The sequence below is a fragment of the Artemia sp. Qi Xiang Cuo genome, chromosome 14 (genome assembly GCF_049724085.1).
Source record: "Artemia sp. Qi Xiang Cuo chromosome 14, ASM4972408v1, whole genome shotgun sequence".
NCBI lineage: Eukaryota > Metazoa > Arthropoda > Branchiopoda > Anostraca > Artemiidae > Artemia > Artemia sp. Qi Xiang Cuo.
Genome location: NC_142807.1, coordinates 43,324,235 through 43,330,628, shown reverse-complemented (window position 1 = coordinate 43,330,628; position 6,394 = coordinate 43,324,235).

The following is a 6,394-nucleotide window of genomic DNA, read 5'->3' as shown; positions in this document are numbered from 1 at the left end:
GTCAGTAGAAATGACCCTATTGATCCTACGAGAACACCATATTTGGGCAAAGAGTCCCTAGGGAGATGGTTTTGTCACTGAGAATGAAAAAATAGGATTTTTCTCACTTGAAAAAACATGAATTTTCTCACTTTTATGGATGTTTCTTGGACGGTTATGTGTGTTGGTCAATTTATTTGATGTTTTTCATGGATGTCAACATCAATTTATGGATGTTTTATGGTTTTTGTCAGTGAGAATGGAAAAACAGGATTTTTCTCACTTTGATGGATGTTTTCTTGATTATTGAGTCTAACGGGGACAGAGTCAATGACCTCTTTCTCCCAGGTCGATTTATTTGTTGTTGTTGTTTGGCCAAGTGCACGCTCGAGGCGAATGTTAAGATCCAGGAATAGGAAACAGTTCCCCTTTCGTGAATCAATAGTTCCCCTTAGAAACAACAAATTAATTCCCCTTTCTTGAATCAATAATTCCCCTTAGAAACAACAAATTAATTCCCCTTTCGTAAATCAATAATTCCCCTTAGAAACAAAAAATTAATTCCCCTTTCGTGAATCAATAACAAACTTCGACCTGGAAACAATTTTCCAGGTTAATTGTTTCCGGGGGAAGTTAATTAACATCTGACAGATTATGTCAAGGTTGATTGTTTCCGGGGAATGTTTTGATCTTAGAGATGAAGAAATTAGCGCGGGAAAGGGTTTCTTAGTAATTTCAAATGTGACAGCGCAGGGATGCCAAAAACAAAAGGAACACGCAGAAATTACGTTTAGGGATTATTTGGGCGAAAGCGTTTTAGATATTTTAGGGAAGTATTTTCGCGAAACAGTTAGAGACATTTTAAAAGATGATTATAGAAAAGGTTCTACAAGAGGATTTGAGGGGGAAACTATATTGTCGTTATAATACAAAAGTTCGATTTGAACAGTGTCGTGAGGTCCCCTACCCCAACCCCAAAGGGCTCCGATCCCCCAAACCCAACCCCGAAGGAACCCCCGGTCCCCAAAGGTCCCCCAGGCTCCCAAAGGGTCCCCCAGGCCCTCCAAAGGGCCCCGGCACCCCAAAGGCCCCTGAGCCCCCATTTTTAATATTTTTTAATTTGGGCCTTTTGGGACACAAAAGGGCACCACCCCCCAACTTTTGACTCCCCCTCACAACATTAGTGTTTTGTCATGGTTTATCGTGACACAGTTACATTCTCGTGATTTTTGAAAGTTCATTTTGATTTCTTTCGTTAAAATGCAAGAGTTGGAATATTTCAGTAGTGTTTTGTCATGATTTAAATTGCCACACTTACATTCACTGGATTTCCAAAGCTCTTTTTGATTTTTTTCTTGAAATTTGAGATTGGGATAATGTCAGTAGTGTTTTGTAAAGGTTTAACTTGTCGCAGTTACATTCTATTGATTTTCAACTTTCAATGTAAATTTCCTTCATTGAAAAGCAAGACATTGAATATTTCAGTAATATTTCGTTGTGGTTTACTATTTCGCAGTTACAATTTCGTAATATTTCAAGGTCCATATTGAATTTCTTTCGTTGAATTGCAAAAGTTGGATTATTTCAGTAGTGTTTTGTTATTGTTTACCTTGTCACAGTTATATTCTCTTAATTTTTCAAAGTTCATTTTGAATTTCTTTCGTTGAAATGCAAGAGTTGGAATATTTCAGTAGAGTTTTATCATGGTTTACCATGTCACAGTTACATTTTCTTGATTTTTCAAAGTTCATTTTGAATTTCTTTCATTGAAATGCAAGAGTTGGAATATTTCAGTAGTGTTTTGTTGTGGTTTATCGTGTCACAGTTACATTTTCTTAATTTTTCAAAGTTAATTTTGATTTTTTTCGTTGAAGTGCAAGAGTTGGATTATTTCAGTAGTGTTTTATCGTGGTTTACCTTGTCACACTTTCATTCTCTTGATTTTTCAAAGTTCATTTGAATTTCTTTCATTGAAATGGAAGAGTTGGAATATTTCAGTAGTGTTTTGTCATGATTTACCATGTCGCAGTTAGATTCTCTTGATTTTTCAAAGTTCATTTTGAATGTCTTTCGTTGAAATGCAAGAGTTGGAATATTTCAGTAGTGTTTTGTCGTGATTTTCAATTCCACAGTTACATTCCCTTGATTTTCAAAGTTAAATGTTGATTTCCTTCGTTGAAATGCAAGAGTTAGAATATTTCCGTAGTGTTTGGTTGCTTCTTACCTATCCAGAGTTACATTTTATTGATCTCTCAAAGTTAATTGTGGATTTCTTTAATTTAAATGCAAGAGTTGGATTATTTCAGTAGTGTTTTGTCATGGTTTACCTTATTGCATTTAAGTTATATTAATTTTCAACGTTCATTGCGGACTCCTTTCATTGAAATGCAATATCTGGAATATTTCAGTAGTGTTTTGTTGCAGTTTACCTTGTCACAGTTACATTCTCTTGATTTTTCAAAGTTTATTTTGGATTTTCATTCATTTAACTGCACGACTGGGAACATTACAGTAGTTTTTTGCAATGGTTTACCTTATGGCAGTTACATTCTATTGATTTTCAAAGTTCATTTCGGATTTCTTCCATTGAAAAGCAAGAGTTGGAATATTTACGTTGTGTTTTGTTGTAGTTTACCTTGTCACAGCTACATTTTCTTGATTTTTCAAAGTTCATTTTGAATTTCATTCGTTGAAATGCAAGAGTTGGAATATTTTAGTAGTGTTTTGTTGTGCTTTACCTTGTCACAGTTACATTTTCTTGATTTTCAAAGTTCATTTTGGATTTCTTTCGTTGAAATGCAAGAGTTGGAACATTTCAGTAGTGTTTTGTCGTGGTTTACCTTGTCACACTTACATTCCCGTGATTTTTCAAAGTTCATTTTGAATTTCTTTCGATGAAATGCAAGAGTTGGAATATTTCAGTAGTGTTTTGTTGTGGTTTATCGTGTCACAGTTACATTCTCTTAATTTTTGAAAGTTTATTTTGAATTTTTTCCATTGAAATGCAAGAGTTGGAATATTTCAGTAGTGTTTTGTCATGGTTTACCTTGTCACAGTTACATTCTCTCAATTTTTCAAAGTTTATTTTGAATTTCTTTCATTGAAATGCAAGAGTTGGAATATTTCAGTAGTGTTTTGTTGTGGTTTACCTTGTCGCAGTTACATTTTCTTGATTTTTTAAAGTTCATCTTGAATTTCTTTCGTTGAAATGCAAGAGTTTGAACATTTCAGTCGTGTTTTGTCGTGATTTACTTTGTCACAGTTACATTCTGTTAATTTTTCAAAGTTCATTTTTATTTTTTTTTCGTTGAAATGCAAGAGTTGGAATATTTCAGTAGTGTTTTATCATGGATTACCTTGTCACAGATGCATTCTCTTAATTTTCCAAACTTCATTTTGAATTTCATTCGTTGAAATGCAAGAATTGGAATATTTAAGTAGTGTTTTGTCGTGGTTTACCTTGTCACAGTTACATTCTCTTGATTTTTCAAAGTTCATTTTGGATTTCTTTCATTGAAATGCAAGATTTTGGTAATTTCAGTTGCTTCTTGTTGTGGTTTATAATGTTAGAGTGACATTCTTTTGATTTTTCAAAGTTCATTTTGAAATTTCTTTCATTGAAATTCAAGAGTTGGAATATTTTAGTAGTGTTTTGTTACGGTTTACCAAGTAAAACTTACATTTTCTTAATTTTTTAAAGTTCATTTTGGATTTCTTTCATTGAAATGCAAGAGTTGGAATATTTCAGTAGTGTTTTGTCATGGTTTACCTTGTCACAGTTCCATTCTCCTAATTTTTCAAAGTTCATTTTGAATTTCTTTTCGTTGAAATGCAAGTGTTGGAAACAACATAGGAAACAGTATCACGTGTTCCCCTTTCGTGAATCAATAATTCACCTTAGAAACAACAAATTAATTCCCCTTTCGTGAATCAATAATTCCCCTTAGAAACAACAAATTAATTCCCCTTTCGTGAATCAATAACAAACTTCGCCCCGGAAACAATTTTCCAGGTTATTTGTTTCCGGGTGAAGTTAATTAACGTCTGACAGATTATGTCAAGGTTGATTGTTTCCGGGCGAATGTTTTGATCTTAGAGATGAAGAGATTAGCACGGGAAAGGGTTTCTTAGTAATTTCAAATGTGAAAGCGCAGGGATGCCCAAAACAAAAGGAACACGCAGAAATTACATTTAGGGGTTATTTGGGCGAAAGCGTTTTAGACATTTTAGGGAATTATTTCGGCGAAACAGTTAGAGACATTTTAAAAGATGATTTTAGAACATGTTTAAGAAGAGGATTTGAGGGTGAAACTCTATGGTCATTATAATACACAAGTTCCATTTGAACAGTGTCGTGAGGTCCCCTACCCCAACCCCAAAGGGCTCCGACCCCCCTACCCCAACCACCAAGGAAGCCCCCGGCCCCCAAAGGTCCCCCGGGCTCCCAAAGGGCCCCCCGTAGCCCCAAAGGGCCCCCGGCCCTTTGGGGCTACGTTGAAATGCAAGAGTTTCAAGAGTTTTCGTTGAAAAGCCCTTTGGGGCTTTTCGTTGAAATGCAAGAGTTGGAATATTTCAGTAGCGGTTTGTCATGGTTTACCTTGTCACAGTTACATTCTCTTGATTTTCAAAGTTCATTGCGGATTTCTTTCATTGAAATGCAAGAGTTGGATAATTTCACTAGTGTTTTGTTATGTTTTACCTTGTCGTAGTTACATTCTCTTGATTTTCAACGTTCATTGAGGATTTCTTTCATTGAAATGCAATAGTTGGATTATTTCAGTATTGTTTTGTCGTGGTTTACCTTGTCACAGTTACATTTTCTTGATTTTTCAAAGTTCATTTTGAATTTCTTTCATTGAAATGCAAGAGTTGGATTATTTCAGTAGTGTTTTGTCATGATTTACCATTTCGCAGTTAGATTCTCTTGATTTTTCAAAGTTCATTTTGAATTTCTTTCGTTGAAATGCATAAGTTGGAATATTTCAGTAGTGTTTGGTCGTGTTTTACCATGTCACAGTTACATTTTCTTGATTTTTCAAAGCTCATTTTGAATTTCTTTCGTTGAAATACAAGATTTGGAATATTTCAGAAGTGTTTTGCTGTGGTTTACCTTGTCACAGTTACATTCTCTTGATTTTTCAAAGTTTATTTTGATTTTTTTCATTGAAATGCAAGAGTTGGAATATTTCAGTAGTGTTTTATCGTGGTTTACCTTGTCACAGTTACATTCTCTTGATTTTTCAAAGTTCATTTTGGATTTCTTTCGTTGAAATGCAAGAGTTGGAATATTTTAGTAGTGTTTTGTCGAGGTTTACCCTGTCACACTTTCATTCTCTTGATTTTTCAAAGTTCATTTTGAATTTGCTTCATTGAAATGCAAGAGTTGGATTATTTCAGTAGTGTTTTGTCGTGGTTTACCTTGTCACAGTTACATTCTCTTAATTTTTCAAAGTTCATTTTGAATTTCTTTTATTGAAATGGAAGAGTTGGAATATTTCAGTAGTGTTTTGTCATGATTTACCATGTCGCAGTTAGATTCTCTTGATTTTTCAAAGTTCATTTTGAATGTCTTTCGTTGAAATGCAAGAGTTGGAATATTTCACTAGTGTTTTGTTGTGGTTGAACTTTGTTGAACTTTGATTTTTCAAAGTTAATTTTGGATTTCCTTCGTTGAAATGCAAGAGTTGGAATATTTCAGTAGTGTTTTGTCATGATTTACCTTATTGCAGTTACATTCTCTTGATTTTCAACGTTCATTGCTGATTTCTTTGATTGAAATGCAAGAGTTGGAATATTTCAGTTGTGTTTTGTTGTTGTTTACCTTGTCGCAGTTACATTTTCTTGATTTTTCAAAGTTCATTTTGAATTTTATTCATTGAAATGCAAGAGTTGGAATATTTCAGTAGTGTTTTGTTGTGGTTTACCTTGTCACAGTTACATTCTCTCGATTTTTCAAAGTTTATTTTGAATTTCTTTCATTGAAATGCAATATTTGGAATATTTCAGTAGTGTTTTGTCGTGGTTTACCGTGTCACAGTTTCATTTTCTATATTTTTCAAAGCTCATATTGAATTTATTTCTTTGAAATGAATGAGTAGTACAATTTAAGTATTTTGTTGTCGTAGTTTACATTGTCACAGTTACATTCTCTTGATTTTTCAAAGTTCATTTTGAATTTCTTTCATTGAAATGCATGAGTTGTAACATTTCAGTACTGTTTTGTCGTGGTTTACCTTGTCACAGTTACATTCTCGTGATTTTTCAAAGTTCATTTTGAATTTCGTTCGTTGAAATGCAAGAGTTGGAATATTTCAGTAGTGTTTTGTTGTGGTTTATCGTGTCCCAGTTACATTCTCTTGATTTTTCAAAGTTCATTTTGATTTTTTTCATTGAAATGCAAGAGTTGGATTACTTC